At 40.5% G+C, this 18,429-nt stretch overlaps 1 pseudogene; it reads right to left on the reverse strand.

The window, feature by feature from the left end:
- Positions 1-2,467: 2,467 nt before the first annotated feature.
- LOC123946954 lies at positions 2,468-3,438 on the reverse strand (annotated as a pseudogene).
- Positions 3,439-18,429: the final 14,991 nt, after the last annotated feature.

Here is an 18,429-nt window from a genome sequence, read left to right on the forward strand (position 1 = left end):
CATATGTTGTCTACAAGAGACCCATTTTGAACCTAAGGATACACCCAGACTGAAAGTGAAGGGATGGAGAAGCATCTTTCATGCCAATGGGCCTCAAAAGAAGGCCGGAGTAGCGATTCTCATATCAGATAAATTAGATTTTAAACTAAAGACTGTAGTCAGAGATACAGAAGGACACTACATAATTCTTAAAGGGACTATCCGACAAGACGATCTAACAATTGTGAATATCTATGCCCCCAATATGGGAGCACCCAATTACATAAGAAAACTATTAATCAAGATAAAGAGTCATATTGATACGAATACAATAATAGTAGGAGATCTTAATACGCCTCTCTCAGAAATAGACAGATCATCGAAGCAGAAAATTAATAAAGAAATAAGAGCATTGAATGAAACATTGGACCAGATGGACCTCATCGACGTATACAGAACATTCCACCCTAAAACAACAGAATATTCATTCTTCTCAAGTGCACATGGAACCTTCTCCAGAATAGACCACATACTGGGTCACAAAGCAGGACTCAACCGATACCAAAAGACTGACATTATTCCCTGCATATTCTCCGATCACAATGCTTTGAAACTGGAGCTCAATCACAAGGAAAAGTTCAGAAGGAACTCAAACACCTGGAAGCTAAAGACCACCTTGCTTAAGAATGCTTGGATCAACCAGGAGATCAAAGACGAACTTAAACAATTCATGGAAACCAATGAGAATGAAGACACCTCGGTCCAAAACCTATGGGATACAGCAAAGGCGGTTCTAAGGGGGAAATACATAGCCATCCAAGCCTCCCTCAAAAACATTGAAAAATCCAGAATACACCAGCTGTCTCTACACCTTAAAGAACTGGAGAATCAACAACAAATCAAACCAACAATGACACTTTCTGATGACACTTTACCATCCCCGCCACCTCCCTTGCCTCCCCCCCTCCCCGCTCTGCTTCAGTCTTCTACTGTTTAACTCCTTCCTGCCTCTTTAACTAGTCACATGAAGTATACTGAAAATATATGCTGAGATGAAGATCATGCCTGCATGCACACATGCATGCACACACATAAATACAGACAGAGAAAGTTCTACTTTCAATTCAGAGAGCTCCTGAATAAAAAAGAGAAAGTCCACTGAATCCGAATAAGCTGGGTTTCCATTGAAAAAGCTGTGGTTACAAAGTGATAAAATGTTACCAATAAATGTCTAAAAGTTTGTTGGATGCCTGAGTGGCTCTGTTGGTTGAGCAACTGCCTTTGGCTCAGGTGGTGATCCTGGAGTCCGGGATCCAGTCCTGGAATCGAGTCCCACATTAGGCTGCCTGCTCATGGGGGGGTCTGCTTCTCCCTCTGCCCCTCCCTCCTCTCATATACTCTCTCTCACTCTCTCATTCTCAAATAAATAAATAAAATCTTTAAATAATGAATAATAAATGTTTTAAAAAACCCTCTCAGCTCTGAAGTGACACATGCTGGACCCAAAAACTACGACTCAGATGTGAAAATGTGATGTGACGAACCCATTAAAAATATCTCTGGAAAAAAATATATCCGTGACAGCGAAACAGGCTGTGGATTGTTCTTACTTCAGCATCCATAAATATCTCATTATCACTGTTTGGACAGTTGCACTTATTTACTATTCTAGGAGCAGTTTGCTGGCATTCTGTTATTCCATTTTACACGTTCTTAGCAGTGAAATGATGTGCTCTGTGTTCTCTAACATTGGGTCTTCATCCCATTTGATAGCAGCATGTGCAGAAGGGGCCTCACCCGGGGGTGGCACATGTCTTAAGCAACTAAGACCGTTCATGGTGGACACACCCCAGAGACTTGGGTTATATTACCTGTTCTACCTTTTTCCTTCCATCATGAACCTTCTTGTTCTTTTCTTCAGTGTTCAATCTCTATCCCACTCCTCACATGAGGGTTCTGTCTCCCTGCCCGGCATCCTCGCAGGAATATAATACAAAGACTCTCTTCCTGGATTTACACTCCAAGTCCTGTTCCTGGGATCACCCTGCATCTTGAGGTGTAGTTGAGGCTCCCTGTGACCTATGTCAGGTCAATCACTCCAAATTCACTCTTGCCCGAAAAGGAATTTTAAAAATCACATTTCCAGTGGTTTGAGAGGGAAAATCTTCTCTTCCTCTCAAACACTTTCCTCACCTATTTACTAGTACCTATAATTAATTTATGCCATAAACATTATATTCTATCATAATGTCATATTTTCTTACAATTATAGAATCTTTTTTTGGACCGCGTACAGTATGCTTTATTGATGGTATATGAGAAGATAGGGCTCCCAAGCCACTCCCCCTTTTCAGGGGGTCTGAGATGGAAACTGTCAAAGTTGGGATATTCTCAGTGTGTTGGGGGATGAATTGAGCAAGGACTGCCCAGCAGCTGAGGGCCTCTCCCTTCCCGGGGCTCTCACCAGGGGCTGGTGGTCAGAGGGCTCTTACTCCTCGGAGGCCATGTGGGCCATAAGGCCCACCTCCAGTACTATAGCCAAATTCATTGTCATACCAAGAAATGAGTTTTACAAAGTGGTCATTGAAAGCAATGCTAGTCCCAGTGTCAAAGATGGAAGAGTGGGTGTTAAAGGTGCAGGAGACAATCTGATCCTCACCAGCCCAGGATGTCCTTGAAGGGCTGTTGTTGCCTGCTTCACCTGTCCTGTGTTGCCTGCTTCACTGCCTTCTTAAGGTCATTGCATTTGGCAGCTTTTTCCAGGTGGCAGATCAGATCCACAGTGGACACACTGAGGGTGGGGACATGGAAGGCCATGCCAGTGAGCTTCCCATTCAGCTCAGGGATGCCTTTCCTATAACCTTGGCAGGTCAGTAGAAGCAGGGATGTGTTCTCAGCAGTCCCTTGGCCATCACACCACAGCTTCCTAGAATGGCTGTCCACAGTCTTCCGGGTGGCATTGATGGCATGGAGTGTGGTCATGAGTCCCTCCACAATACCAAAGTCGTTCATGGATGACCTTGGCCGGAGGGGCCAAGCAGTTGGTGGTACAGTCCTGCTTCTCATGGTTCTCACCCAACACAAACATGGGGGCATCAGCAGAAGGGGCAGAGATGATGTTCATCTTGGCCCTGCCGCTCAAGTGAGCCCCAGCCTTCTCCATGGTGAGAAGGACCCTGGACTCCACAACATACTCAGCACCAGCATCATCCCATTATACTGGCAGGATCTTGCTCCTGGAAGATGGAGATGCACTTTCCACTGATGACAAGTTTTCTATTCTCAGCCTTGACCGTGCTGTTGAAATTGCCATGGGTGGAACTGGAACATGTAGACCATATAATGAAGGTCAATGAAAGGGTCATTGATGGTGACAATATCCACTTTGCCAGAGTTAAAAGTAGTCCTGGTGACCAGACACCCAATATGGCCAAATCCACTTTCTCCAACCTGGACCATCATGTCTCAGGGAAACAGCTGGCACTGCACCAAAAGGTGCAGCTGTCTGTCAAACATGGAGAAACAAAGAGCCCCATTCTAGAATCTTTGTTACTTTTGAATTTGAATCACCCAGGTCTGGCATTTTTTTTAAATCTAGAAGCAAGTTTTAATACAGAGACAGAACCCTGGGATTGAGTTAGAGGGGCACCATCTAGGACACCAGATGAGTGTGTGTGCACATGCTTGTGTGGTGCTCATATGTGCTCAGAATCAGGCCACTGTTTCTGCCTCCAAATCACAAAGTCACCCTTTATTTTGGTGCAATTTTTTATCTTCAAGAAGTACTGAGATAAATGTCTTACTTTTCTGTAGAAATAATTTGTACAACAAAGAAGCTGAGGATGACCTAATTTAATTCCTAATTATACAAACTACATGATTTCTCAAGAAGGAAGCTGCACTGATTAGGCACCTGGACATGTCAGAGGCATCACCAGCATTATCTCAATTCTCCCAGCAACCATAGAAGGCAGCTATTTGTGTTCCCAATTTAGTGAGAATGAAACTAGGCAAAGTCACGGATCTATTACTGATACAAGCAGAATTCAAATCTAACTCCTGATACCATATGTGTTTTTTACATTCCATATACAGGAAGGGATCTAGTATAGTTAGAGCTCTGATTTTGAAATCAGAAGACCTGACTGAGTTCAAATCTTCTCTCTGTCCTTACTGTGTCTGAGATGCAACAATTTACCTCTGGCCCTTGGCTACTTCCAGTTTTGTATTCTTTAACTTTCATTTCTTTTGATTAGTGTCTATTACTTTTTCCATTGCTCATTGTCCTTATGTCATCATAAGCCTCATGTCTCCCCCTCCATCTGTAATTTCCATCACTGTGTCAAACTCAGAATTAATTGCTGGCATCTCTTTACACTTCTGAAAGTGAAAGCCTGGACATTTCGGCATTACCTCAACTGTCAGTTTCATTCATACTAAAGAATACTTAGTCAATGTTATTTCTTCAGAGAAATTATCATGTTTATAGTGTTTCTGTACACAACAGACGGTTATATAGTTTATGTATATCATCCATATCAAAATGTGGTTCCTCAGGGCCCCTGGGTGGCTCAGTGGGTTAAAGCCTCTGCCTTCAGCTCAGGTAATGATGCCAGGGTCCTGGGACGAGCCCTGCATGGGGTTCTCCGCTCAGCGGGGAGCCTGCCTCCTCCTCTCTCTCTGCCTACTTGTGATCTCTGTCAAATAAATTTTTTTAAAAAACCTAATTTAAAAAAATGTGGTTCCTCTATCTCAAAAGAGCAGGGCAAGTTTAAAGTGACGGCTCTTGAAGGGACCAGCTCTTAGTTGGACTAATATATCATGAAAGTGTGTAATAATAATAATAATTATTATTATTTATTATTTATTATTATTACTTATTATAATTATTATTATTCCCATTTTATGGAGACATCAAGTAACTTACCCAAATCACACAGCTAGAAAGGGGTAAGGACAGTATTACAAATCAGAGATAAAAGGTAGACTCTTCAATCTATGATATTGGGAATGATGATTTTCTACATGAAAAAAATAAAATTAGATCTCTATCTTGATAAACCCAAGCTAGATTAAGATCTACATGTGAACTAGGTGATGAGCATTAAGGAGGGCATGTGATGTGATGAGCATTGAGTATTATATGCAACTAATAAATCACTGAATATTACATCACCCAACTTTTGTATCAACATGGACAGGACTGGAGGAGATTATGCTGAGTAAACTAAGCCAAGCAGAGAGAGTCAATTATCATATGGTCTCACTTACTTGTGGAGCATAAGGAATAACACGGAGGACACTGGGAGATGGAGAGGAGAAGTGAGTTGGGGGAAATCGGAGGAGGAAATGAACCACGAGAGACTATGGACTCTGAGAAACAAACTGAGGATTTTGGGGGGTGGGGATGTGGGGGTTAGATGAGCCTGGTGGTGGGTATTAAGGAGGTCACATACTGCATGGAGCACTGGGTATGGTGCATAAACAATGAATCTTGGAACGCTGATAAAACAAAATTTTAAAAAAATTTAAATAAAATAAATTTAAAGATCTATATGTGAAATATAGAAGTTTAAACATTGGGGGAAAATGTAGAAATAAATTTGTAAAACATAATAAGGAAGCCTGTCTTATGCAAAAAATGAAGTCCCTCCAAAAAACCATCCAAAAAACATTTGATAAATTTTGCATCAAAATTAAAATGTATGTTCAACAAAGATATATAATCAGAGTCAAAAGTAAGAGACACAGAAGGGATAATCAAGTTCATATACAGATTATTTTTTAAAAAACTTAGAAAAAGAAAAAAAAACACAGAAAATGAACAAGATATGAACAGGTAATAATCATAAGAGGAAACCCAAAGAGCCAGACAAAGTGCTCACCCATTCGGAAAATGAAAATTCAAACAACAGGATATCATTTCGTATCAAATTGTCAAGAACTCTGAAGTGTTGGCAAGGATGCAGGGAAATGGGAATACTATAGTTACTGTAGAAATAGAAATTGGGACGTGCCTGGGTGACTGAGTTGGTTAAGCATCTGACTCTTGATTTTGGCTCAGGTCATGATCTCAGGGTCACAAGACTGAGCCCTCCATCCTCAGTAGTGAGCCTGCTTATCTCCCTCTCCCTTTGCCCTTCCCCTGCTCATGTTTTCTCTCTCCCTCTCTCTCAAGTAAATAAATAAATATTTTTTTAAAAAATTTTATTTTTATCCCCAGAGGTACAGGTCTGTGAATCGCCAGGTTTACACACTTTACAGCACTCACCATAGCACATACCCTCCCCAATGTCCATAACCCCCTCCCATATGTTTATAAAAAAAAAAAATTGGAAGGGGAGGCAAACCATAAGAGACTATGGACTCTGAAAAACAACCTGAGGGTTTTGAAGGGTCAGAGGTGGGAGGCTGGGGGAACAGGTGGTGGGTAATAGGGAGGGCACGTTTTGCATGGAGCACTGGGTGTTGTGCAAAAACAATGAATACTGTTACGCTGAAAAAATAAATAAATTAAAAAAAAAAAAGAAATGGCAGAGGACAGGAACAGATATTTCTGCAAAGAAGACATCCAGATGGCCAACAGACACATGAAAAAGTGCTCCACATCACTCGGCATCAGGGAAATACAAATCAAAACCACAATGAGATATCACCTCACACCAGTCAGAATGGCTAAAATGAACAAGTCAGGAAATGACAGATGCTCGTGAGGATACGGAGAAAGGGGAACCCTCCTCCACTGTTGGTGGGAATGAAGCTGGTGCAACCACTCTGGAAAACAGCATGGAGGTTCCTCAAAAAGTTGAAAATAGAGCTACCTTATGACCCAGCAATTGCACTACTGGGTATTTACCCTAAAGATACAAACGTTATGATCCGAAGGGTCACGTGCACCTGAATGTTTATAGCAGCAATGTCCACAATAGCCAAACTATGGAAAGAACCTAGATGTCCATCAACAGATGAATGGATAAAGAAGATGTGGTATATAGAAGGGGAGGAGTTAAGATGGCGGAGAAGTAGCAGCCTGAGACTACATCAGGTAACAGGAGATCAGCTCGATAGCTTATCTAAACATTGCAAACACCTACAAATCCAACGGGAGAGCGAAGAGAAGAAGAACAGCAACTCTAGAAACAGAAAATCAACCACTTTCTGAAAGATAGGACTGGCGGAGAAGTGAATCTAAAACGACGGGAAGATAGACCGCAGGGGGAGGGGCCGGCTTCCGGCAAGCGGCGGAGGAACGGAGCACAAAATCAGGACTTTTAAAAGTCTGTTCCAGTGAGGGACATTGCTCCAGAGGCTAAACCAGGGTGAAGCCCACGCGGGGCCAGCGTGGCCCCAGGCCCCGCAGGGTCACAGAAGGATCGGGGGTGTCGGAGTGTCGGAGATCTCGCAGGTATTAGAACGGAGAAGCCGGCTGCAGAGACAGAGCCGAGGACTGAACTCTCAGCTCGGGGTTACCTTGAACTGGTCGCGGGCTGGGTGAGCTCGGAGCGCGGCTAGAGGCTGGGGATACGGGAGTGATTGGGTGCTGTCCTCTGGGGGCGCACTGAGGAGTGAGGACACAGGCTCTCGGCTCCTCCGGGCTGGAGACTGGGAGGCCGCCATTTTCATTCCCGTCCTCCGGAACTCTACAGAAAGCGTTCAGGGAACAGAAGCTCCCAAAAGCGAACCCGAGCCGATTACTTAGTCCGGCCGCCGGTAAGGGCGGTGCAATCCCGCCTCGGGCAAAGACACTTGAGAGTCACTACAACAGGCCCCTCCCCCAGAAGATCAACAAAATATCCAGCCAGGACGAAGTTCATCTATCAAGGAGAAAGCAGATTCAATTCCTAAGACAGCAGAGCAATTCCAGAGGAGGAGAAAGCAAAGCACGGAACTCATGGCTTTCTCCCCATGATTCTTTAGTCTTGCGGCTACTTCAAGTTTTTTTTCTTTTTTCAATTTTTTTTTCAATTTTTTTTCTTTTTTCTTTTTTCTTCTTCTGCTAAATTTTTTAAAACTTTTACCCTTTTCTTTTTTAACGTTTTTTGACTAGTTCATCTAAATATATATATATATTTTCTTTCTTTTTTATATTTTTTTATTTGTTTTATTTTTTAAATTTTTTTTTCAGAACCTGTTTTTATCCCCTTTCTCCCCCCCACAATTTGGGGTCTCTTCTGATTTGGTTACAGCGCATTTTTCCGGGGTCTTTGCCACCCTTTTAGTAGTTTATTTGCTCCTTCATACCCTCTTATCTGGACAAAATGACAAGGCGGAAAAAATCACCACAAACAAAAGAACAAGAGACAGTACCTAAGGCTAGGGACCTAATCAACACAGACATTGGTAATATGTCAGATCAAGAGTTCAGAATGACGATTCTGAACATTCTAGCCAGGCTCGAAAAAGGCATGGAAGATATTAGAGAAACCCTCTCTGGAGATATTAAAGCCCTTTCTGGAGAAATTAAGGAACTAAAATCTAACCAAGTTGAAATCAAAAAAGCTATTAATGAGGTGCAATCAAAAATGGAGGCTCTCACTGCTAGGATCAATGAGGCAGAAGAAAGAATTAGTGATATAGAAGACCAAATGACAGAGAATAAAGAAGCCGAGCAAAAGAGGGACAAACAGCTACTGGACCATGAGGGGAGAATTCGAGAGATGTGACACCATAAGACGAAACAACATTAGAATAATTGGGATTCCAGAAGAAGAAGAAACAGAGAGGGGAGCAGAAGGTCTATTGGAGAGAATCATTGGAGAGAATTTCCCTAATATGGCAAAGGGAACAAGCATTAAAATCCAGGAGATGCAGAGAACCCCCCTCAAAGTCAACAAGAATAGGTCCACACCCCGTCACCTAATAGTAAAATTTACAAGTCTTAGTGACAAAGAGAAAATCCTGAAAGCAGCCTGAGAAAAGAAGTCTGTAACATACAATGGTAAAAATATTAGATTGGCAGCAGACCTATCCACAGAGACCTGGCAGGCCAGAAAGAGCTGGCATGATATATTCAGAGCACTAAACGAGAAAAACATGCAGCCAAGAATACTCTATCCAGCTAGGCTATCATTGAAAATAGAAGGAGAGATCAAAAGCTTCCAGGACAAACAAAAACTGAAAGAATTTGCAAACACCAAACCAGCGCTACAGGAAATATTGAAAGGGGTCCTCTAAGCAAAGAGAGAGCCTAAAAGTAGTAGATCAGAAAGGAACAGAGACAATATACAGTAACAGTCACCTTACAGGCTAATAATGGCACTAAATTCATATCTCTCAATAATTACCCTGAATGTTAATGGGCTAAATGCCCCAATCAAAAGACACAGGGTATAAGAATGGATAAAAAAACAAAACCCATCAGTATGTTGCCTACAAGAAACTCATTTTAGACGCGAAGACACCTCCAGATTTAAAGTGAGGGGGTGGAAAACAATTTACCATGCTAATGGGCATTAGAAGAAAGCTGGGGTGGCAATCTTTATATCAGATCAATTAGATTTTAAGCCAAAGACTATAATAAGAGATGAGGAAAGACACTATATCCTACTCAAAGGGTCTGTCCAACAAGAAGATCTAACAATCTTAAATATCTATGCCCCTAACGTGGGAGCAGCCAACTATATCAACCAATTAATAACAAAATCAAAGAAACACATCAATAATAATACAATAATAGTAGGGGACTTTAACACTCCCCTCACTGAAATGGACAGATCATCCAAGCAAAAGATCAACAAGGAAATAAAGGCCTTAAATGACACACTGGACCAGATGGACATCACAGATATATTCAGAACATTTCATCCCAAAGCAACAGAAGACACATTCTTCTCTAGTGCACATGGAACCTTCTCCAGAATAAATCACATCCTGGGTCACAAATCAGGTCTCAACCGGTATCAAAAGATTGGGATTATTCCCTGCATATTTTCAGACCACAATGCTCTGAAGCTAGAACTCAATCACAAGAGGAAAGCTGGAAAGAACTCAAATACATGGAGACTAAACAGCATCCTTCTAAAGAATGAATGGGTTAACCAGGAAATTAAAGAAGAATTGAAAAAATTCATGGAAACAAATGATAATGAAAACACAACAGTTCAAAATCTGTGGGACACAGCAAAGGCAGTCCTGAGAGGAAAATATATAGCGGTACAAGCCTTTCTCAAGAAACAAGAAAGGTCTCAAGTACACAACCTAACCCTACACGTAAAGGAGCTGGAGAAAGAACAAGAAAGAAACCCTAAACCCAGCAGGAGAAGAGAAATCATAAAGATCAGAGCAGAAATCAATGAAATAGAAACCAAAAAAACAATAGAAAAAATCAATGAAACTAGGAGCTGGTTCTTTGAAAGAATCAATAAGATTGATAAACCCCTGGCCAGACTCATCCAAAAGAAAAGAGAAAGGACCCAAATCAATAAAATCATGAATGAAAGAGGAGAGATCACAACTAACACCAAAGAAATACAGACAATTATAAGAACATACTATGAGCAACTCTACGCCAACAAATTGGACAATCTGGAAGAAATGGATGCATTCCTAGAGACATATAAACTACCACAACTGAACCAGGAAGAAATAGAAAACCTGAACAGGCCCATAACCAGTAAGGAGATTGAAACAGTCATCAAAAATCTCCAAACAAACAAAAGCCCAGGGCCAGACGGCTTCCCAGAGGAATTCTACCAAACATTTAAAGAAGAACTAATTCCTATTCTCCTGAAACTGTTCCAAAAAATAGAAATGGAAGGAAAACTTCCAAACTCATTTTATGAGGCCAGCATCACCTTGATCCCAAAACCAGACAAGGATCCCACCAAAAAAGAGAACTACAGACCAATATCCTTGATGAACACAGACGCAAAAATTCTCACCAAAATACTAGTCAATAGGATTCAACAGTACATTAAAAGGATTATTCACCACGATGAAGTGGGATTTATTCCAGGGCTGCAGGGTTGGTTCAACATCCACAAATCAATCAATGTGATAGAACACATTAATAAAAGAAAGAACAAGAACCATATGATACTCTCAATAGATGCTGAAAAAGCATTTGACAAAGTACAGCATCCCTTCCTGATCAAAACTCTTCAAAGTGTAGGGATAGAGGGCACATACCTCAATATTATCAAAGCCATCTATGGAAAACCCACCGCAAATATCATTCTCAATGGAGAAAAACTGAAAGCTTTTCCGTTAAGGTCAGGAACATGGCAGGGATGTCCATTATCACCACTGCTATTCAACATAGTATTAGAAGTCCTAGCCTCAGCAATCAGACAACAAAAAGAAATTAAAGGCATCCAAATTGGCAAAGAAGAAGTCAAACTATCACTCTTCGCAGATGATATGATACTATATGTGGAAAACCCAAAAGACTCCACTCCAAAACTGCTAGAACTTGTACAGGAATTCAGTAAAGTGTCAGGATATAAAATCAATGCACAGAAATCAGTTGCATTTCTGTACACCAACAACAAGACTGAAGAAAGAGAAATTAAGGAGTCAATCCCATTTACAATTGTACCCAAAACTAAAAGATACCTAGGAATAAACCTAACCAAAGAGACTAAGAATCTATACACAGAAAATTATAAAGTACTCATGAAAGAAATTGAGGAAGACACAAAGAAATGGAAAAATGTTCCATGCTCCTGGATTGGAAGAATAAATATTGTGAAAATGTCTATGCTACCTAAAGTAATCTACACATTTAATGCAATCCCTATCAAAATACCATCCATTTTTTTCAAAGAAATGGAACAAATAATCCTAAAATTTATATGGAACCAGAAAAGACCTCGAATAGCCAAAGGAATATTGAAAAAGAAAGCCAAAGTTGGTGGCATCACATTTCCGGACTTCAAGCTCTATTACAAAGCTGTCATCATCAAGACAGCATGGTACTGGCACAAAAACAGACACATAGATCAGTGGAACAGAATAGAGAGCCCAGAAATCGACCCTCAACTCTATGGTCAACTAATCTTCGACAAAGCAGGAAAGAATGTCCAATGGAAAAAAGACAGCCTCTTCAATAAATGGTGCTGGGAAAATTGGACAGCCACATGCAGAAAAATGAAATTGGACCACTTCCTTACACCACACACGAAAATAGACTCCAAATGGATGAAGGACCTCAATGTGAGAAAGGAATCCATCAAAATCCTTGAGGAGAATGCAGGCAGCAACCTCTTCGACCTCAGCCGTAGCAATATCTTCCTAGGAACAACGCCAAAGGCAAGGGAAGCAAGGGCAAAAATGAACTATTGGGATTTCATCAAGATCAAAAGCTTTTGCACAGCAAAGGAAACAGTTAACAAAACCAAAAGACAACTGACAGAATGGGAGAAGATATTTGCAAACGACATATCAGATAAAGGGCTAGTGTCCAAAATCTATAAGGAACTTAGCAAACTCAACACCCAAAGAACAAACAATCCAATCAAGAAATGGGCAGAGGACATGAACAGACATTTCTGCAAAGAAGACATCCAGATGGCCAACAGACACATGAAAAAGTGCTCCACGTCACTCGGCATCAGGGAAATACAAATCAAAACCACAATGAGATATCACCTCACACCAGTCAGAATGGCTAAAATGAACAAGTCAGGAAATGACAGATGCTGGAGAGGATGTGGAGAAAGGGGAACCCTCCTCCACTGTTGGTGGGAATGCAAGCTGGTGCAACCACTCTGGAAAACAGCATGGAGGTTCCTCAAAATGTTGAAAATAGAACTACCCTATGACCCAGCAATTGCACTACTGGGTATTTACCCTAAAGATACAAACATAGTGATCCGAAGGGGCACGTGTACCCGAATGTTTATAGCAGCAATGTCTACAATAGCCAGACTATGGAAAGAACCTAGATGTCCATCAACAGATGAATGGATCAAGAAGATGTGGTATATATACACAATGGAATACTATGCAGCCATCAAAAGAAATGAAATCTTGCCATTTGCGACGACGTGGATGGAACTAGAGCGTATCATGCTTAGTGAAATAAGTCAATCGGAGAAAGACAACTATCATATGATCTCCCTGATATGAGGACATGGAGAAGCAACATGGGGGGGTAGGGGGATAGGAGAAGAATAAATGACACAAGATGGGATTGGGAGGGAGACAAACCATAAATGACTCTTAATCTCACAAAACAAACTGGGGGTTCCTGGGGGGAGGTGGGATTGGGAGAGGGGGAGGGGGCTATGGACATTGGGGAGGGGAGGCGAACCATAAGAGACTATGTACTCTGAAAAACAACCTGAGGGTTTTGAAGGGTCAGGGGTGGGAGGTTGGGGCAACCTGAGGGTTTTGAAGGGTCAGGGGTGGGAGGTTGGGGGAACAGGTGGTGGGTAATGGGGAGGGCACGTTTTGCATGGAGCACTGGGTGTTGTGCAAAAAGAATGAATACTGTTACGCTGAAAAAATAAATAAAATGGAAAAAAAAAAGAAGATGTTATATATATACAATGGAATACTATGCAGCCATCAAAAGAAGTGAAATCTTGCCATTTACAACGATGTGGATGGAACTAGAGGTTATTATGCTTAGCGAAATAAGTCAATCAGAGAAAGACAACTATCATATGATCTTCCTGATAAGAGGAAGTGGAGATGCAGTGGGGGGTGGTTAGGGGGGTAGGAAAAGAATAAATGAAAGAAGATGAGATCGGGAGGGAGACAAAGCAAGAGACTCTTAATGTCACAAAACAAACTGAGGGTGGCCGGGGTGAGAGGGTGGTGGGTTTATGGACATTGGAGAAGGTATGTGCTATGGTGAATGCTATGAAGTGTGTAACCTGATGATTCACAGACCTGTACCCTGGGGCTAATAATACATTATATGTTCATAAAAAATAAAAAATTAATAAAAAAATTTTTTTAAAGAAATAGAAATTGGAGCAACCACTTTGGAGAGCAATTTGGCAATATCTCATAAAACATTAAAATGCAATTCCAAGTAAAAGTATATATCCTAGAGTGGTTTTTGCATTCATGTTCAAGGAAACTGAAGAAAGATATTCATTGAAGCAGTGTGCATAATAGCAAAATAGAAGGAAGAAGGAGAAGACAACCTAAATGCTCATCAGAAGTGAAGAGATAAGTAGTATGACTTAATAAAAGAATTTTATATAGTAGTTAAGAAAAATCTATTTTTAATTAAATATACATAATATGTATTGTATTACATATAGTATTATAAATACATTCATATGTCAACATGAAAAAATTCCAAAAACCTACTCTTCTGTGGAAAAATAATTCACAGATCAATGTTCACATTATATTTTTCATATAGTTTCTCTTAAATGACACAAATAAGAACATCTTTCTTTTTTTTTTTTTTTTAATATTTTATTTTTAAGGGATGCCTGGACTGGATGTCTCAGTCAGTTAAGTGTCTGCCTTTGGCTCAGGTCATGATCCCAGGATGCTGGGATCAAGTCCCACATCAGGCTCCTTGCTCAGTGGGGAGCCTGCTTCTCCCTCTCCCTCTGCCCCATTCCCCTGGTTGTGCTCTCTCTCTCTCTAATAAATAAAAAAAAAAAAAAAGATTTTATTTTAAGTAATCTCTACACCCACCATGGGGCTTGAACTTACAAGCCGGAGGTCAAGATTTGCATGCTCCAGTGAACATGTCAGCCAGATGTCTCTAAAAACAATTTTATTGATAAATAGCTACAAAAAAAATAAAAACTGTACTATTAAGGTAATTCAATAGGAAGTTAATTAGAAAAATACTTGGAATAATTAATTAAGGTAATATATCTACAGAAAATTAAATATTGGATTAGTGTAATTAAGGAAATGTAGGTATAAAATAGAATTAATTAAAATAGAGCAATATATCTATAAAAATAAAATGTGAAATTAATTACTCATTAATTAGTAATTGAGTCAGATGATTAACTAGGGTATTATAACAAAATAATTCCAAAATTACAATGGCTTAACCTAATTTATTTCTTGCTCATATAACATTGTAATGTAAATTTTCCTCATCATCATATATTATTCCTTCATGAAGTGATTCAGATCCCTTCTGTCTTTCAACTGTAACATCCAAAACAAAATTAAACTCTCACGATCTTCTACAGCCTTGTCCTCTGCATCCAGCCAACAAAAGGGGGAAAAGATGTGGAGGGAACACATCTGCTTCTTAAAAGTTTTGGCGGGCGGTGACTTCCCACCGTTCCATTGGTGAGAAATAGTCACGAGACCATAGCTTACTAGAAGACGTGGAGCCACCGGCCAGAGAGTGATTCCCAGAGCGAGCTCTGAATTCTGAGAAGGAGAGCAGGGCCCCTAGCCAACAACAGGCCATCTGTCACGCGCCAAAATTAAACATTTTCTATAAATGGAACTAGATGACGGAGTGCGAGAGTGGAAGAAGAACAGAAAGATTTAATCTATACTGTTTGGTAGAAAAAAATGATGTACATCAAATATGATAGCTAATAGCTGCTAGTTCTGGGAGCCCATGAGCGTTGTTACAGTGTGCAGGACACTTCCCTCAATTTTAAAATACTCTTTGAGAAAAAAGAAAAGATTCTGTGATGGCCCACGTAACCATATTACTACTTAGGAACAGCCCGTCACTCTGTCTTTGGATTCAATTCAGTGGCACCAAGTCTTAGGAGAGATGTTCCTATAATGTGCTGGAAGGCAGCACAGTGAGATGAATGGATAAAATTTGAGGTCAGATTTATGTTTCAATTAACCCCGGCTGTGCCGCTGTACCATGTGACCTTAGACACATTATTTGAGCACCCTCAGCAATGACAATAATAATATATGTCTCATAAATTTGGGGGAAGATACAATGAGATATTTTAAGTAAACTTCCTGCCACAGAGTAAGGATTTTAAAATGTCAGTGCCTTCAGGGCACCCGAGTGACTCAGCTGGGTAAGTGTCCAACTCTTGATTTTGGCTTAGGTCACGATCTCAGGATCCTGAGACCGCGTGCAGGGCATGGAGCCTGCTTCAGATTCTCTCTCCCTCTACCTGTCCCCCAATTGTCTCCCTCTCTAAAAAAAAAAAAAAGGTCAATCCCTTCTTTTTCAGTTTGTCTAATAATTATCATAAGAGAGTAGCAGTAAGGGAGGAGGGGTGGGTAATAACATTTCTGAATTTCTTTTTGTATACCACAGTGCTGGGGTACAAGCTCATTTGCACAAACTGTTCCCACTAAATTGCTCTTGTTTTGCCACTTCTGGAAATACAGGTTGTTTTTTTTTAATATTTGTGTTGTTTATTTTAATTCCTCTTGAATTTCCTTCATGTGGCTTGTCTTTATGCAGTTTGGTTTCATAATACTGAGTTGTCCTCAGTTGTATGGTCTGCTGTCTCTGGTGCTATTTTCATGATGATGGATTTATAGCTTTTCCTTTGACATATTTTTCTTTTTTCATTGCTTAAAATTGTCCTCTGTCCCGTGGCCCAAGATCCTCTTTTGCATGTTTCTGTTGGCCAGGCTAGAAAACACTTCAGTGGCTGCCTAGGCAAAACAAAACAAAACACGTGTCCTGGAGGCTTTAGACCCTAATTACTTGAAGGGCATGTGGGACATGCAGTCCAGGTTAGCTGGGCCCTTTACAACTGGCTTCCCAGCAACTAATGCAATCAGCTGGAAAATGTAGTAAAATGTACAGTAAGGTCAACCCAGGAAGTTTATCCCAACTTCCTGAGTCTCCAAGTAATCACTTCGAAGCAAAGGCCAAAATAGTCCTGTGTAACCCACAACACTGGTGCTGTCCAACTGTGTTGATGATCCCAAGATGTTCACTGAACAGCTCAGCCCAGTGGAAGACTTCACACAGGAAACGGTAGGGAGTGATGAAATACTTCTCTTCCCAATTCTCTTTTCTTCTTTCAACATCAAATGCCTTTAAAGTACATGTTTTTCAATCATTTATTGTTTTGTGCTGGTCTTAGCCTTTCCAGAACCAGTGCTGTTCTTACGATGATTGTAAGAGGCCTACAGCAATAACCATCAAGAAGTTTTGAGAGGTCAGGTTTCATTGCTTACAAGTCCTGGAAATTATAAGCCCCACATCAGGCTCCTTGGGGAGTCTGCTTCTCCCTCTGCTCCTCCCCCCACTCATGCCAGCTCTTGCTCTCTCAAATAAATAAAAACCTTTAAAGAAAAAACTCAGGATTGAGCTAGAAATGAGAGATAATATGATTAGTATATCTGTAACTTCAATTTATTGAGCACTATGTACAATCATTGTGCTTTACATGGATTATCTCATTCAATTATCACAATATTATAGTATGTAGATCTTGTGATTATCCATATTTTACCATTGAGGAAACTGAGATTAAATAATTTTTTAATAAGCAGCTACAGTATGATTAAAATATAGATCTGTCTAACCCAAAGGCAGTGTTTTTAACCAGTATTATATAAAATGCCTATTGCCTGGCACATAACACTGCTGAGTAAACGTTAGTTGGAAATGACAGTAATGGGACACTTGGGTGGTCAGTTGGTTAAGCACCAGCCCTCAGCTTGGATCTTGATCCAAGGCTCCTGGGATCGAGTCCTGCTTTAGGCTCCCTACACAGCTGGGGAGTCTGCTTCTCCCTCTAACCCTCCTCCCTGCTTGTGCTCTCTTTCTCTGTGTCTCTCTCTCTCTGACAAATAAACAAATAATAAAGTCCTTTAAAAAATAGAAATAATAGCACTAGTAGCAATAGCTAGTAGTAGTAATTATAGTATGTAAGTAGGCAAAGAAAAACTAGTGGTGAAAATTTCAGTGGAGCTCCCGGGTGGTTCAGTCAGTTAAGCCTCTGCCTTCAGCTCAGGTCATGATCCCAGGGTCCTGGAAACGGGACCCACATCAGGCTCCCTGCTAAGCTGGGAGTCTGCTTCTCCCTCTCCTTCTGCCTCTGCTCCTCCTCACTGCTCATTTGTTCTCTTTCTCTCTTCCTCCCTCTCTCTCTTTCTCAAATAAATAAATAAAATCTTTTTAAAACAAAAAAGAAAGAAAGAAAATTGTGGTAATGGCAGTAGTGCTGATATTCTATAGAAAATGAGAAATGAATGGTTTTCTTGGTTATTTATTTGTTTACATGGAAAAACAATGTGATCATATTTGACTTCTAAAACACAACTCTAGAGGAAATGTATTTTAAAATTGTACTTTGGGAGAAAGTTCTTAGAGATTCAGAGGCCTTTTATTTAAGAGGTTGTTTCATAGCCTGATAAGAGATTAGGAGCACCGGACATGATGCAGCATTTAAGAAATATTTCAGAAATTTAATTTATGAGACTTAGTGAATTATTGAATATTGGAGTGAGATCAAGAAAAGTTGATGCCAGGGGCACCTGGGTTGCTCAGTGTATTAAAGCCTCTGCCTTTGGCTCAGGTCATGATCCTGGGATCGAGCCCCACGTAGGGCTCTCTACTCAGCAGTCTAC

Source organism: Meles meles, chromosome 7 (genome assembly GCF_922984935.1).
Source record: "Meles meles chromosome 7, mMelMel3.1 paternal haplotype, whole genome shotgun sequence".
Taxonomy (NCBI): Eukaryota; Metazoa; Chordata; class Mammalia; order Carnivora; family Mustelidae; genus Meles; species Meles meles.